The following is a 17,409-nucleotide window of genomic DNA, read 5'->3' as shown; positions in this document are numbered from 1 at the left end:
ATACTAAAAACTATTCATTGTTTCAGCACCTGTATTTTATCTGGCAACTCTATTCATGACCAATAAAAAAAACTTGCACTTTTTTTTGCTTGTTACATGTATATATGCATTTGTATTTATTAACTATTTTTTCTGCTTCTTATTATCATTTTACATACAAGTTGTTGGAGGTTAGCAGAATATTCAGTGGAATTGTGATTGACTTTGAGGAGAAATTAACATAATTGGCTATGGTACAATGACTCTTGGGAGCGCATGCCTCCTCATTTGGGAGAGCAAGGGCGTAGAGATAGGTGCATCTATTGGATAGAAAGTTGTCTTGCCAGCTGGTGCAAAGCTAGACTTTGCCAATAGAGGGTGCTGGAGGGATACTGCAAGGCCATACCAACAAAACGGCACCTCACTCATTTTCCTTCCTTTTTATTGAGTACAGATGTCAGTGGGCGGGTGTGTCAAAGGCCCAGTTTCACCTCAGCAGCCCTGACTGACCAGCTCCAACACCTTCAGGGCCTCTCACACCTCTCACACCTTCAGGGCCAGGGTGGGCCACTTCTGCACACTAGCCCTTGCCCAGGCCCTCTGGCAAGATTCTGGTTTGCATTGCCTGAGACCAGCTGATGTCGCACAGCCTCCCCACTCAGACTACATACACCTTTTCCTTTCTGAAATATTCATGCATCCATTCATTCATCCATTCAGTCAAGTCTTTAATGATCATTTACTGCCAAGCAGTGTTCTAATAAACACTGTGTATGAGTCTTTATATAAACATATACTGTCTTTTCTCTTGGGTATATCCTTAGGGGTGGAATGACTGGGTATATGGTAGATGTAGTTGGCTGCTTAACTTTTTAAGCAACCACCAAACTGTTTTCCAAAGTGAATGTACAATTATACATGAACAGCGTAGAAACAGAAGTGGACATAGAAATGAACACAACAAAGTCCTTGCCTTACATTTAAAAAAGGGAGAGATCATAAACAAACACACTTATACACATAAATGATAACAAGTCATGTTAAGGTGTGATAAGAAATTTGAATGTGTTTCCAAATTTAAAAGAAAAGGTTTATGCCATACATATTATTTAGCTACATTTTTTTCACTCAACATTATGTTCTTGAAATCTAGCCATAATAATAATATCTAGTTTATGCATCCTAATTGCTGAACAGTCCATCTTATAAAGGTAACACTATACATATGTAACCTGTTTACATAGCATATATATATTTTTACAAATGTATATACCTTTTCGGGGTGCTAAATAATGAAGTCTTTATTATTATACAAACTAGGGCAATATGAGGCATAATTCTCCAGGTTGCATGACTGGAGTCTGGAAAAACTGTCACAGGCATCACCAGATAAATAGATAGATATGGATATAGATATATAGATATATAGATATAGATATAGATATGACATATATATCATATACATATATACGTATATGTCACTATATACATGTATATTTATATACATCACTATACACATAAATACCATTTTATACATATATATCACTATACACACATATATATCACTATACACATATATATCATTATGCACATAGGTATATATACTATACTGGTATATGATATATACTATATTCATGGTATATACTAGGCATTTAGGTTTCCAATTTTTTGCTGCTACAAATAATGCAGCAATTAGCAAATAATGCTGTTCCAAATACACCCAGAGGTGGGGCCACTGAGTAAAAAGGAATGCATATTTTTCACTTTTCCTGCTCCCTGTTGTGACTGCACTAATTCACATGCCCACCAGCAGTGTGGGGGTCCTACTTCCCACCAGAAGACATTACCAAGTGTTTTCCTTTTTTACCCCCATGTTCTTACAGCAACCCTCCCTTATAGCTCTGAGATAATGCAGGCAAAATCCCACTTGTGTGCCAGATGCCAGGTAAGGCTCTCACTGCAAAACGTCTTGAATCTCCCTCTTCAGAATGAGCAAAGGAGACAGACTCATTCACCCTTGTTTTCTCCAAGCACACCTAATGCAGTGCTTCACACACAGTAGGGTTCTTTTCCAGTTCTGCCACTAACCTAATAAACTCCCCAAGACTCAGTTTCCCAGCCCATGTTACTAAACTGTCACTACACCCAGTGGTTTGCTGGTAAATGTTGAACAACCCACTCAGCGAGTGTATGTTGGCAGGGGGGAGGGGGAAGCCCTAATTGTAGCATTTGCCAATTTCCATGGTGTAACTACTCCCTCCATGGTTGATTTCGAGCTACTAAGAGACTTCACCGAACACAGAAGAAATGTGTTCAATCAATAATTCTCGTGAGCTGGTGCAAGCAGTCTCCAACACACCACTGACTAACTGCGGAGGCCTGGTCCTTCTTTCTCTGGTCTGGGCCAGCAATAGTCAGCTCCCTGTGCTTCTGAATGACTAGACAGCGACACCCGGTGGCAGAGCCAAGCAAATCCCAGATCACACAGAGAAGTGTCTAGAGGGTGGGAAAAGAAATGGGAAACCCCATTCCCACCTCACCCCTACCTCCCAAAGGTTTCTCCTTATTCATTCCTGGGGTCCACCATCTCCAGAAAAGATTCAGTGCCTGGGAAGCACCAGGGTGGTGTCCTCTTCCCTGTTGGGCAGAAGTGGCTCCCAGGGTTGGAATAAGAAGTAAACTTCTATGATAGTAAATTCCCACGTCATGCCAGCAGGTCACCACTGCAGACCACCCACCAGTCTACACCCGACAGAGAATTACCAGAACAGCGTATAAACCCAAAGCAGTCACCACAGCATCCCTAGCACAAGAGTCACCGAGCTAACATATATGGCCGCATTTGTTCATGATGAGTCTTCCCTCCTGGGACCTGGAATTTGGCCCCATACCCCAACGCTTTCTTTGATCCAAGACTACCCTCTGTTTGATGTGTAACCCTTGGCTCCCAGATCTCAGAGCCTTATATCCCCACCTGTGGTAGGACAGGTGGAGAAATGAGGGTAGCCTCTGGAATAGAAAAACATTACACTTAACTCTTGGCCACCCCAATCCCCAACAGACTGCTGACCGCTAAAGGTTTATCTTTGAGGCTCCTGGGTGGCTCAGTCAGTTAAGCATCCGACTTTGGCTCAGGTCACTGAGCTCACGGTTCATGGATTCGAGCCCCCACATCAGGCTCTGTGCTAACAGCTAGGAGCCTGGAGCTGTTTCAGATTCTGTGTCTCTTGCTTTCTCTGCCCCACCCCTCTCAAAAATAAACATCAATCAATCAATCAATTTACCTTTGAATCCTTTCAATAGTGTATTCTTCTAGAATGCTTCTGCTTAGTCCAGGAGTCCATTTTTTCCAGATCCTTTGGAGGGGCAATGTGGAGAAAAAGTATTAATTGAAATATAAATCCCTGGCTGCTATTTCTACACACCCGCTCTGGCTGTATCCCCAAGCAAATGTCTCCCCACCCCAGGAGCTACTCCTGAAGACTTGTCCACCCCACCCCATGCCCTCTGCAATGATGAACCACTTCTAGGGACCAGCTCTGGCCAACACCCATTTCTCTCCCTCTGGAGGCTGCATATCTCTGCAAAGCCCTCTTGGGAAGGGTCTGAATCTCAGCCTTGTATGGAGTCCCTCTCCTAAGCCCTTAGTTTATTTATTGTCCAGCCTCATTTCGCCTAGAGGTAGTGGGTAGTACATTAGTGCACCTCTCAGCACCTTCTTTTACCCTTTTGACGAGTCAACTCTTTATAGTAAATGTTTCCTGATCAAACTCGGCCCAAATTGACACAACATGGCATCAAAAGATGGCCTGAAAGCAGGGTGATTTCCAAACTGTTGCTATCATTGGATCTAAAAGCCAAAACCAAAATAAAAAACACCTTCTTCCAGAGGGAAGTGGGAGATGGGAAAGGGGAGGTACCATGAGGGAATTAGTTCAGGGTATATAGATACACCTCACTCACCTGTGACCCCATACAGTCAGATAAAACCTAAAGGGACCTGGGCATGGCGTGGGGGCGTGAGAAAAATTATTAATGCAAACATAACATAACACCCCCCCCCCGGTACAGGTAGAAATCAATTACCATTAGCTAAAATAAGAAACCCACTCCATAGGAAATAAGACTGATCATTTGGGGGTAGTCTTTATCAAAAACTTCTTGAGAAAACTGCCTTCCTGGGGGATACAGTTCAATATTTTGCATCTGGCTTTCCCAAAACTTCTGGGCTCACCCCCCTCCACTCCATCCCATGTCCTCTGAGTTCTAACAGGTGAGACCTCCAGGCATTGGGTCCTGTACAATGCAAACAGCCACAGGGAACACCTGAAGGCAACTGTGATGACCAAACAACCCAACTGTGATCAATCCAAACTGGGGTTAAACCAGGGGGGACAGATCAGCCAGTGAGAACACAGGACAGCCAATGTGGGGAGGGAACGAAGAATGGATGTAGGTTCCCTCTCTGATGAGCAGCATCAAGTACAAGATCTCCCAGGATTCGTGAGATTTAATCGCAGGACAGCTAAGTTAGAGCAGCCTGTCCAGAGGTGTATAAAAGAAATCAGAAATTTCTGAAGATGGCGGAGCAGCATGCAAGTTTCTTTTGCATCTTGTGTCCATGAAATACAGACAGATCAACACTAAACCAGCCTGCACACCTAAAAAACTGATTTGAGGATTAACAACACAACAATCTGCACAACCTGAACCAGAGAACTCAGCAGGTATGTGGCGCAGAGACGTGAACTGGGGAAAAGAGAAGCCGTGGAGGGCAGGGAGCTGTTTTTGCTTGCAGAGAGAGGACAGAGACTGGGGACGGGCAGCGGGGAGGGGGGGGGGGGAAGTACAGGAAAAGCACCCCCCAAAAAACAGAAGCTGGAGAGAAATAGAAAAGTGGAAACAGCCACAAGGAATGAACTAAAAAGGGAGAAAGGAGAAAGGAGAGGGTTTAAATTCCATTAAGACTATAAACAGGGGGAGCACAGAGTCTGAAACTCCGCAGCTCGATACCTGGCGGTGCTCTGGTTGGAAGGGCGAATCCCCAGGAGCAGAGTGAAGTCCAGACAGTCCTGGGGCCACACAGGAAAGGCGGTTCCCCTGATGGAAGGACATTTGGTAGAGGCTGTGCCCAGTCCCAGCAGACCCCAGAGAACAAGCACATTCGCTGGTGCTGGAACAAGGTCGTTAAGAGTGAAGCCTGGTACCAGATGCGTGTTGTGATTTTCCACAATCCCTGAAGGGCTGCTGCTGCATGATCACATGAACTTTTTCTGGGGCGGGCTGGCACCCAGCCACAGTTTATGGGCATCAGCAACAGCACGGTCCCGCGGAACGTTCCTGGGTGGGGCCAGCACCCAGCCATTTCTCTGTGAGACCCTCTCCCAGAGGGTCTGAGTGGGTCAAACCACAGTCCCTCAGAAGCAAGGGGTCAGGAAACACAGCCGCATCTGAGATAAAATGCAGGAGGGAGGTGCTATCTGGCAAACTGACGGCTTGGTCGCAGTGTAAATGCAGGGGGTGGACGGACTGGAGACAAAGGAAGGGTGCGTGACTGCCGATCAGGGAGAACAGAGTTCTAATACTACAGACTGGGGGTAGATGGGTGACGCCATTTTTGCCCCTCCTGCGCATGCACATACACACACACACACACACACAAGCGCCACAATAATCCACCCCAGCAAGCTAAGCAGCACCATCTAGTGGAGAATGGAGCCATTACACTAAGCCCCGAACAACTGGGCCAACCTTGCTCTTCAGGAACACAAGTCTCTCCACCTGCTTAGTTTACAGACTATAAAGTGTTTCATAGTTTGACACCTAGGGGAAGACAATGTGATTTCAATGGTATTTCAGTCTGTTCGCTGCTCCATCTATTCAATTTTCTTTTTTTTTTTTCTTTTTCGTTTCTTTTCTTTTTCTTGAATAGGGAAAGAGAAAAATGTATTTTTATTTTCAATTTTTATTAAAAGTATTTTTTATTTTTTTCTACAATACTTTTACTTTTTTGTAAATTTTTCAAATTGTTTTACTTCCATCATTTCATTTTATTCTATTTCATTGTATTCATTTTCACAGGAAGTTCATGACCACTAAACTACCCTGCAAGAAATTTTAAGGGGGACTCTCTGAGGGAGAAAAGACAAGGAAACAAAAAAAGACCAAAAGCAATAAAGACTAGAAAGGACCAGAGAACACCACCAGAAACTCCAAATCTAAAAGAAACATAATGGCAATAAACTCATATCTTACAGTACTCACTCTAAACGTCAATGGATTAATGCTCCAATCAAAAACATAGGCTAACAGAATGGATAAGAAAACAAGATCCATCTATATGCTGTTTACAAGAGACCCACTTTAGACCTAAAGACACCTTCAGATTGAAAGGAAGGGGATGGAGAACCATCTATCATGCTAATGGTGGACAAAAGAAAGCCAGAATAGCCATACTTATATCAGACAATCCAGGCTTTAAATTAAAGACTGTAACAAGAGATGAAGAAGGGCATTATATCATAATTAAGGGGTCTATCCACCAAGAAGATCTAACAATTGTAAACATTTATGCTCCAAATGTGAAGGCGCTCAAATATATAAATCAATTAATCACAAACATAAACTCATTGATAATAATACCATAATAGTAGGGGACTTCAACACCCCACTTACAACAATGGACAGATCATCTAAACAGAAGATCAACAAGGAAACAATGGCTTTGAATGACACACTGGACCAGATGGACTTACCAGAAATATTCAGAACATTTCATCCTAAAGCAGCAGAATATACATTCTTCTCCAGTACACATGGAACGTTCTCCAGTATAGATCACATGCTGGTACATAAATCAGCCCTCAACAAGTACAAAAAGATTGAGATCATACCGTGCAGATTTTCAGACCACAACGCTCTGAAACTAGAAGTCAGCCACAAGAAAAAATGTGGAAAGATAACAAATACTTGGAGACTAAAGACCATCCTACTGAGGAATGAATGGGCTAACCAAGAAGTTAAAGCGGAAATTAAAAAGTACATAGAAACCAATGAAAATGATAACATCACAGCCCAAAACCTCTGGAACTCTGCAAAGGCAGTCTAAGAGGGACATATATAGCAATCCAGGCCTTCCTAAAGAAGACAGAAAGATCACAGATACACAACCTAACCTTACACCTTAAAGAGCTGGAAAAAGAACAGCAAATAAAACCCCAAACCAGCAGAAGACAGGAAATAATTGAGATTAGAGCAAAAATCAATGCTATTGAAACCAAAAAACAAACAAACAAACAAACAAACAAAACAGTAGAATAGATCAATGAAACCAGAAGCTTGTTCTTTGAAAGAATTAACAACATTAATAAACCCCTAGCCAGTTTGATCAAAAAGAAAAAGAAAAGGACACAAATAAATAAAACCAAGAATGAAAGAGAAGAGATCACAAGCAACACAGCAGAAATAAAAACAATAATAAAAGAATATTATGAGCAATTATATGCCAATAAAATGGGAAATCTGGAAGAAATGGACAACTTCCTAGAAACTTATACACTACTAAAATGGAAACAGGAAGAAATAGAAAAGTTGAACAGACCCATAACCACTAAAGAAATTAAATTAGTAGTCAAAAATCTCCCAAAACACAAGCGTCCAGGGCCAGATGGCTTTCCAGGGGAATTCTACCAAACGTTTAAGGAAGAGCTAACACCTATTCTCTTGAAGCTGTTCCAAAAAATAGAAATGGAAGGAAAACTTCCAAACTCTTTCTATAAAGCCAGCGTTACCTTGATTCCAAAACCAGACAAAAGACCCCACTAAAAAGGAGAACTAGAGACCAATTTCCCTGATGTACAAGGATGCAAAAATCCTCAACAAGATATTAGCCAACTGGATCCAATAATACATTAAAAAAAATTATTCACCACGACCAAGTGGGATTTATACCTGGGACGTAGGGCTGGTTCAATATCCGCAAAACTATCAGTGTGATTCATCACATGAATAAAAGAAAGGACAAGAACCACATGATCCTCTCAATAGATGCAGAGGAAGCATTTGACAAAATACAGCATCCTTTCTTGATAAAAACCCTCAAGAAAGTAGGGACAGAAGGATCATACCTCAAGATCATAAAAACCATATAAGAACGACCCAACGCTAATATCATTCTCAATGGAGAAAAACTGAGAGCTTTCCCCCTAAGGTCAGGAACAAGACAGGGATGTCCACTCTTGCCACTGCTATTCAACATAGTATTGGAAGTCTTAATCCCAGCAATCAGACAACACAAAGAAATAAAGGCATCCAAATCGGCAAGGAGGAAGTCAAACTTTCACTCCTTGCAGACGACATGATGCTCTATATGGAAAACCCAAAAGATTACGCCAAAAAACTGCTAGAACTGATCCGTGAATTCAGCAAAGTGGCAGGATATAAAATCAAGGCACAGAAATCGGTTGCATTCCTAAACATCAACAATGAAGTAACAGAAAGAGAAATCAAGGAATCGATCCCATTTACAATTGCACCAAAAACCATAACATACCTAGGAATAAATCTAACCAAAGAGGTGAAAAATCTATACACTGAAAACTATAGAAAGCTTATGAAAATATTGAAGAAGACACAAAAAAATGGAAAAAGATTCCATGCTCCTGGATAGGAAGAACAAATATTATTAAAATGTCAATACTACCCAAAGCAATCTTCATATTCAATGCAATATCTATCAAAGTAACACAAGCATTCTTCACAGAGCTAGAACAAACAATCCTAAAATTTGTTTGGAACCAGTAAAGACCCCAAATAGCCAAAGCAATCTTGAAAAAGAAAACCAAAGCAGGAGGCATCACAATCCCAGATTTTAAGCTGTATTACAAACCATAATCATCAAGACAGTATGGTACTGGCACAAAAACAGACACTCAAATCAATGGAACAGAATAGAGAACCCAGAAATGGACCCACAAATGTATGGCCAACTAGTCTTTGACAAAGCAGGAAAGAATATCCAAGGGAATAAAGGCAGTCTCTTCAGCAAGTGGTGCTGGGAAAACTGGATAGCGACGCGCAGAAAAATGAACCTGGACCTTTCTTACACCATACACAAAAATAAACTCAAAATGGATGAAAGACCTCAATGTAAGACAGGAACCCATCAAAATTCTTGAGGAGAAAGCAGGCAAAAACCTCTTTGACTTTGGCCGTAGCGACTACTTACTCAACACATCTCCAGAGGCAAGGGAAGCAAAAGCAAAAATGAACTATTGGAACCTCATCAAAATAAAAAGCTTCTGCATAGTGAAGGAAACAATAATCAAAACTAAAAGGCAACCAACAGAATGGGAGAAGATGTTTGCAAATGACATATCAGATAAAGGGTTAGTATCCAAAATCTATAGAGAATTTATCAAACTCAACAGAAAAACAAATAATCCAGTGAATAAAAGGGAAAAATACATGAATAGACACTTCTCCAAAGAAGACATCCAGATGGCCAAGTGACACATGAAAAAATGCTCAACATCACTCATCATCAGGGAAATACAAACCAAAACCACAATGTGATACCACCTCACACCTGTCAGAATGGCTAACATTAACAACTCAGGCAACAACAGATGTTGGTGAGGATGTGGAGAAAGAGGATCTCTTTTGCATTGTTGGTGGGAATGCAAACTCGTGCAGCCACTCTGGAAAATAGTATGGAGGTTGCTCAAAAAAGTAAAAATAGAACTACCCTATGACCCAGCAATTGCACTACAAGGTATTTATCCAAGGGATACAGGTATGCTTTCAAAGGGGCACATGCACCCCAATGTTTATGGCAACATTATCAACAATAGCCGAAGTATGGAAAGAGCCCAAATGTCCATCAATGGATGAATGGATAAAGAAGATGTGGTATATATATACAATGGAGTATTATTTGGCAATCAAAAAGAATGAAATCTTGCCATTTGCAACTACGTGGATGGAACTGGAGGCTATTATGCTAAGCGAAATTAGTCAGAGAAAGACAAATATCATATGACTTTACTCATATGAGGACTTTAGCATACAGAACAGATGAACATAAGGGAAGGGAAGAAAAAATAATATAAAAACATGGAGGGGGACAAAACAGAAGAGACTCTTAAATATGAAGAACAAACAGAGGGTTACTGGAGGGCTGTGAGAGGGGGGTGGGCTAAATGGATAAGGGGCACTAAGGAATCTACTCCTGAAATCATTGTTGCACTATATGCCAAGTAACTTGGATGTAAATTTTTTTTAGAGAAATTTAAAAATTTTTAAAAAAGAAATTTCTGATGCACCCAGTAGCTGTGACAACTTGGGACCATATATAAACACTCTTGCAAATGCCTCAGGCCTATAGCTCTAGTTAAGGACGATGAGGTAGGTATGTGTGCAAGAGCCCACACAGGCTGTATTGCATGTGAAAAGAGAGGGCATCAATTTTCCTCTACCCCTGCCCCTGCCAGAGGCTTCATATGATGAGGCCAAGGCCAGATGTTCACCTTTCTCTCTTTAAATATCTCCCTGTCTCCAGGTTGCATGGATGGAGGAAATCATTCTGTCATCTCTCCACACCCCTAATGATGTCTCTGAATGTAGAACTTTTGACTTCGGGGAGTGTCATGTTTTTCAAAAATGATTATCCCTAGATCAGTTTTAGGGCTTTTCATATGGGAAATCTCAAGTAAGTTGAGAAGGCAGAAGAGGTTTGGCCTGCAATAATTAAAACCAACATTCTAGGACAAACTACCACCAAGGAGGTTGGATCTTTTTTTTTTCTAAATGATCCTTCATGAATAAAATAATAACTAGAGTCCGTGGACTGGATGTCCAATTAAACTAAACACAGCATAGGATGCAGCTCAGGAGTACAAGATCATAGCTTTGGACTGACCACAAAGACAATAGGCTTCTCAACCTTTGGGTCACAAATTCAGGTAGTTTGGTCTGACAAACAATAGAGAGAGGGCTAGGGTGGTAGGACACCTGCAATTAGGTCAATCCCAGTGGATGCCTTCTCTGCTAGAATAAAATGGGTGGGAATAAATGGTTCTCGACCATTAAGATGATCCCCTACTGCTCTGTGGAATGGGGAAATAAAAGGATCTGGAATCATAGGAACCCCAACAGAGGAGGCATATGGATGTGCTACATCCTTTGACGTACTACATCCACTTCACCAGGGACGCCTGGGTGGCTCAGTTAGGCATATGACTCCTGGTTTCCACTCAGGTTGGTGATTTCAAGTCCCATGCTGGGCACTGTACTGGGAGCATGAAGCCTGCTTGGGATTCTCTCTCCCTTCCCCCTCTCTCTGCCCTTCCCCACTCTCTCTCTCTAAATAAATAAATAAACTTAAAAAAAAATCAATTCACTTCACGAATATAATCTAATGACCAGAAATCACTGCGCTACTGTGATTTATCACTGGAGGGTGCCAGAGACTACTAAATCTAATCTAGACTCAAAGTTGTCTATATAAAATTTGCCCACTAGGTGGGGTGAATGCTGGAAGAACACGGGCACCTCAAACAAGGTTGTTTCCCTTGTGCCCCTGTCCCCCAACAGGGTGGAAAGAATGAATCCAATCCTAAGAGAATCCTGCTTTGGAATCTACCTAGATTATGAGTACCCTTTTACGACAAAAGAGCTAGGAAAATTAAAATTCAAGGTAACAAGAGTTTTTACTCTACAAATTAATGTGTGGCCAGTAAAAAAAAAACATTCTTTTTTTTTTAATTAAGAAAGGAGGTAAGAGGTTTGACTCACTGGGGCATCGATCCTCAAGTCTTTTCTGCAGTAGAAGTTGTGTAAGCATTCAGCTGGGCATTTATTTCCAGAGTTTCAAAAACCATCTGGGGAGAGGGAGAGTTCCACTTTTGTTTTGTTTTGTTGAGTTTTTTGTTTATTTATTTTATTTAAGAGTTTAACTTTTGAAATGGCAACACGAAGAGCTGCACAGATCCACTCTGCAGGAAAACTGGTAAATTTTTAAATTTATATATATATATATATATATATAATTTTTTATTTATACTTATATATCTTCTTAAAATACACATAAATTTTAAGAAATAATATATATTTTTATACATAAACATTTAAAGTCTATATATACATATATGTGTATATATACGTCTTTATATATACGCTTACATATTTATATTTATAGTCTCTGGAAACAGACCTGAGGGCATACAGCTAATGAAATATTTATTCAAAAACTAAGGGTTGATGGGGGGTGGGAGGGAGGGGGAGAGTGGATGATGGGCATTGAGGAGGGCACCTGTTGGGATGAGCACTGGGTGTTGTATGGAAACCAATTTGACAATATATTTCATATTAAAAAATTTTTTTTAATAAATAAATAAAATATCTTTGGAAATAAAAAAAAGAGAGAGAAATATTTATTCAAGAACATCTACTAAAACCTGGCAAAAGAAGTGAGAGTCTGTAGCATTTCGATCATAACCTGTTCCCTTCCCCCCCGGCTCCCAGCCCAATGTGATTAGAAACACCATTCCTGGCAAGTGCAGCCAAGAAACACAGGGCACCCTCCTGAACCAGCTCCAACTTAACAGTTATAGTATCTTCCAGAGAAGGGCAGTCCATCAGCATTTTTCACCCCCCAGCCCCAGCTACCTACTGCAGATACTAAATTCCAGGGAGAGATTGGGGGCTCTGTCCTGCTCAGCATTCACTGTGACAGACACTCTACCTTGGAGAAGACACATTGAAATACTGGGATACACATCACCCTTGCTGAAGCTTACTCATAAAGTGGACATTGCAGCAAGCCAAGAAGATCAAAGGCCCCTGGATGAGTGCCCAGTTCCTAAAGCAGAGTTGTCACTCAGAGAGAAGCCACCACAGACCCTGCCCCAGGCTCAGAGCTAAGACTGAGATTTTGCTCAGGGGGAAAGGCAGGACAAAACAAAGATCTCTGAAGCCCTTCCCAAGTGAACTGGCTTTATTTGCAACAGAGTAGGAGGAAGCTCAAACCTAAAGGCACTCTCAAAACAACAGACCTGTGGTAAAATGCAATTAAGAGAAGACTGTTAACTTCACTAGAGAGATAAACTAGACCATAAGCCAGCTAATTTACCAGGGAAAATCAGGAAAAAGAGACAACTAAGAAGAGCCCTCCTGGGGTCAGAACAAATCTCAAACACTGACCTCAAAAACTATCCTGGCAAATGAACCTAAATTTAATTGGATCAGTCTGTGAAGCAATGTATGCCCCATGGCATTGTTGAAAATGACAAAGCAATCAGCTGCGATGAGTGAAGCTTATCAGATGGGCCTGGTTGGGGAAAGAGGTTTTAGCCTGGGCAATTAGACTAGGGGGAAAAAAAGGCATCCAGATTGAAAGGAAAGAAGTAAAACTATCTCTATTCACAGATGATGTGACCTCATATATAGTAAATCCTAAGAAATCCACAAAAACACTACTAGAGCTAATTTACAAGTTCAGCAAAATTGCAGTATATAAGATCAATATACAAAAATCAGTTATGAGATGTTAGGTACAAAGTTTCAATTATTCAGGATGAATAAATTCTGGAGATCTAACGTATAGCATGATAGCTATAGTATACTATATTGTATACTTAAAATTTGCTAAGAAAACAAATGTTCTCACCACACACACACACAAAAAAAATTACAACTATGTGAGGTGATGGATATGCTAATTAGCTTGATTGTAGTTATCATTTCACAATGTATACATGTATCAAAACATCATATTGTATGCCATAAATATATGCAACTTTTATTTGTCAATTATACTGCAATAAGGCTGGAAAAACTCAATTGTATTTCTACACACTAGCAATGAACAATCCAAAAGTGAAAGTAAAAAAATAATTCCATTTACAATAAGATCAAAATGAATACATACTTAGGAATATATTTAACAAATGTAGTGGAAAATTTTACACTCTGAAAACCACTATACAGTGTGGAAAGAAATTAAAGAAGACCTAAATAAATAGAGCTATATCCTATGTGCATGGATGAGATGCTATTGATAACATGACAATGCTCTCCAAAATCTACAGATTCAACTCAATCCTTTTAAGAACCCCATCTGGCTTCTTTGTAGAAATTAGAAAGCTGATCCTAAAAATAATATGAAAACTCAAATGACCCAAAATAGTCAAACAATCTTAAAAGAAACCAAGGTTGAAAGACTCACAATTCCCTATTTTAAAACCTATTTACAAAGCAATAATGATAGGGTTTTGGGAGGGGGGGTGGTGAAGGTTTCAGAGCCAATGGTCAGGAAAGAATTCTGAAATACATCTTTGGTGCAAAAAGGTGATTTTATTAAAGCACAGGGACAGGACACGAAGGCAGAAAGAGCTGCACTGGGGTTGTGAAGAGGGGTATATACTATGGAGTTGCGGGAGATAAGTCAAGAGGAAATTTTTTAAAGGGATTTCCGTATGCTAAAAATGACTTACAGGTTACAGGACCTGGCTGTTGTCAAGCTAAGGTTGTTTTTCCTTCTAGCAAAGCATTATCAAGAGTGTAAGGAGTTCCTGGAGATTAGGCTATTGATAAGACTGCCCTTTTCTTATAATTTTAGTAAGATATTTGCAAACTGGGAGACTCTATCAGTTTAACCATTTGTTTTCTGTCCTTTCCTTTGTTCTTGGGCAGCCAGAAGTGCCTGAGGAATATCACACATATCCCACCTGGGGTGGGGGAGCAGGTTTGTTTGCAGGGTGACAGATTGCCTTACAATCCCTCATCAATAATAATCAAGACAATGTGGTGGTAACAGAGAGATACATATATAGATCAGTGGAACATAATTAAGAGTCTAGAAATAAAACCATATTTCAATGCTCAGTTGATTTTTGATAAGGGTGCCAAGACCATTCAATGGGGAAAGAATAGTTTTCTCAACAAATGGTGATGGGAAAACTATATCCACATGTAAAAGAATTACATTGGACCCCTACCTCACCCCATTTAGGAAAATTAATTCAAAATAGATCAAAAGTCTAGATGTAAGAGCTAAAACTATAACACTCTTAAAAGAAAACATATGGGTAAATCTTTATGACTTTGGATTAGGCAAATGATCTCTCAGATATAATACCAAAAGCATGAACAACAAATAAAAACAATACATAAACTGGAATTCATCAAAACTAAAAACTTCTGTGCTTCAGAGATACCATCAAGAAAATGAAAAGACAAGTCACAGAATGGGAAAAATATTCACAAATCATAAGGGACTTGTGTCCAGAATACATAGAGAACTCTTACAACTCAACAATAAAAAGGCATCCCAACTAAAAAAAATGTACAAAAGACCCAAATAGACATTTCTCCATGAAAGATATACAAATAGCCAATAACCAAATGAAAATATGTTCAACATGATTAGTCATTTAATTTATATTAGATTAAAACTGCAATGAGATACTACTTCAAACATATTTGGATGGCTATAATCAAAAAGGTAAATAATAAAAGTGCTGGTGAGGATGCGGAGTAATCAGAACCCTCACATGTCACTGGTGGGAACAACCCTGATGCAGCAACACAGGAAAACAGTCTGGCATTCCCTCAGAAAGCAAAACACAGAGTTATGATATGACCCAGCAATTCCACTCCTAGGCATATACCAAAGAGAAAGGAAACCATGTGTCTACACAGAAACATATACATGTATGTTCAAAACAGTATTAGTTATAATAGCCCAAAGTTAGGAATTTTAGAATATTTTATCAATTTTAGAACATTTTCACGAACTTGAAAACATTCTACTAAGTATAAAAAAGCCAGACACCAAAGGCTACATATTGTATGGTTCTATTTACATGAAATGTCTAGAATGTGCAAATCTAGGTCTGGGATGGAATGGGTGAATTAGTGAAGATGGGGTAACAGCTAAAGTGTATGGGGTTTCTTTCTGGGATGATTAAAATGTTCTAAAATTGATTGTAGTTATATTTGTACAACTCTGTGAGTTGTGAGTATACAAAAAACCACCAAATTGAACACTTTAAATATTTGGAATGTATGGTATGTGAATTGTATCTCAATAAATCTGGGTACTTTTTTTAAGGAAAGGATATTCTGGCCAATATATAGTAGTAGGAACCAGATTTACTCCCCTGCATGAAACAATGGGGAAAAAATGAAGCAAAATACATGAAAAAATGGTTGTTGAATCACTGGACATCAGGCAATGAAAGAAGGAATGAGAAACAAACAAGGTGAGCCCTGCAATTGCCCCCAGATTACTCTCTGGAGAGAGTTTCCACGCTGAGTGGGGAGAATACAGGCAGACCCCAGTGGTCCTCCTGAGTTAAAGAGATATAAAGATGCTCCAGGATCCAAAGCAGCTGGAGTTCATAGGGCAGAGTGTCAGAAAAGAGAGTCCTGAACAGAAGAAAATTTGGCAAATCTTCAGAGGGTCACCCTCAAGTATTCAACTAAGTGGTGATCAGTGTAAGCCTTTGAGGAAACTACCTGAGGCCAAGGAAAACCTACCAAAAACAATTAGAGAGACCAATACCCAGAGAAAATTCAGGGCTGAAAATAATGCCTGTTCTCACCAGTGAGCATGAAAAACCTCAGAATTATAAAGCTTGGGTGGAGTACTCAGAAGAGTTTGCCTGAGTAGCAGGGAATTAGCCTTAACACTCCTGTGATCTCACCTGGAAAAAAAAAAAAAATCTCAAGAGCAAGTCTGGAATTGATTAAGCTGTTTCCAAGTAATTTAACCACACACCAGAACAAAACTCAATAATGTTTGTAGGAGTACAAAAATATCTAGCACCCAACAAAATACGATTCACAATGTCTGGCATTCAACCACAAATGACCGGGCATGCAAAGAAGAGGGAAAACATGATCCATAATCAGGGGAAAATCAACTAATCAAAACTGACCCAGAATTGACATAGATAATAAATGAATAGACAAGGACATTACAGCAATTTTTTTTAAGTTTATTTATTTATTTTGAGAGAAAGAAAGAGCGTGAGCAGGGGAGGGGCAGAGAAAAAGGGAGAGAGAATCCCAAGCAGACTCCACACACCACAGAGCCCAACTCAGAGCTTGAACCCACAAACTGAGATCATGACCTGAGCCGAAGTCGGACCCTTAACCAACTGAGCCACCTAGGTGTCCCCACAGCAGCTGTTATAATGCCATTTTACACGTGCAAGAAGCTTCAGGAAAGATCAAATATGTTAGGTAAATATATGGAAAAGTTTTTTTTATAGCTAAAGTTCAAGAACTACATCTGTGATGAAAATGAGATCAATGATAGATTAGAAATTACAGAAGAAAAGAATTGAAATTTGGAATTGAATTTGGATTGAAAAATAAACAGAACCTCAGTAACATGGGGGATAACTTCAAGTGATGTAATATGCA

This window comes from Acinonyx jubatus, chromosome D3 (assembly GCF_027475565.1).
Source record: "Acinonyx jubatus isolate Ajub_Pintada_27869175 chromosome D3, VMU_Ajub_asm_v1.0, whole genome shotgun sequence".
NCBI lineage: Eukaryota > Metazoa > Chordata > Mammalia > Carnivora > Felidae > Acinonyx > Acinonyx jubatus.
Note: the sequence above shows the minus strand (reverse complement) of the source record.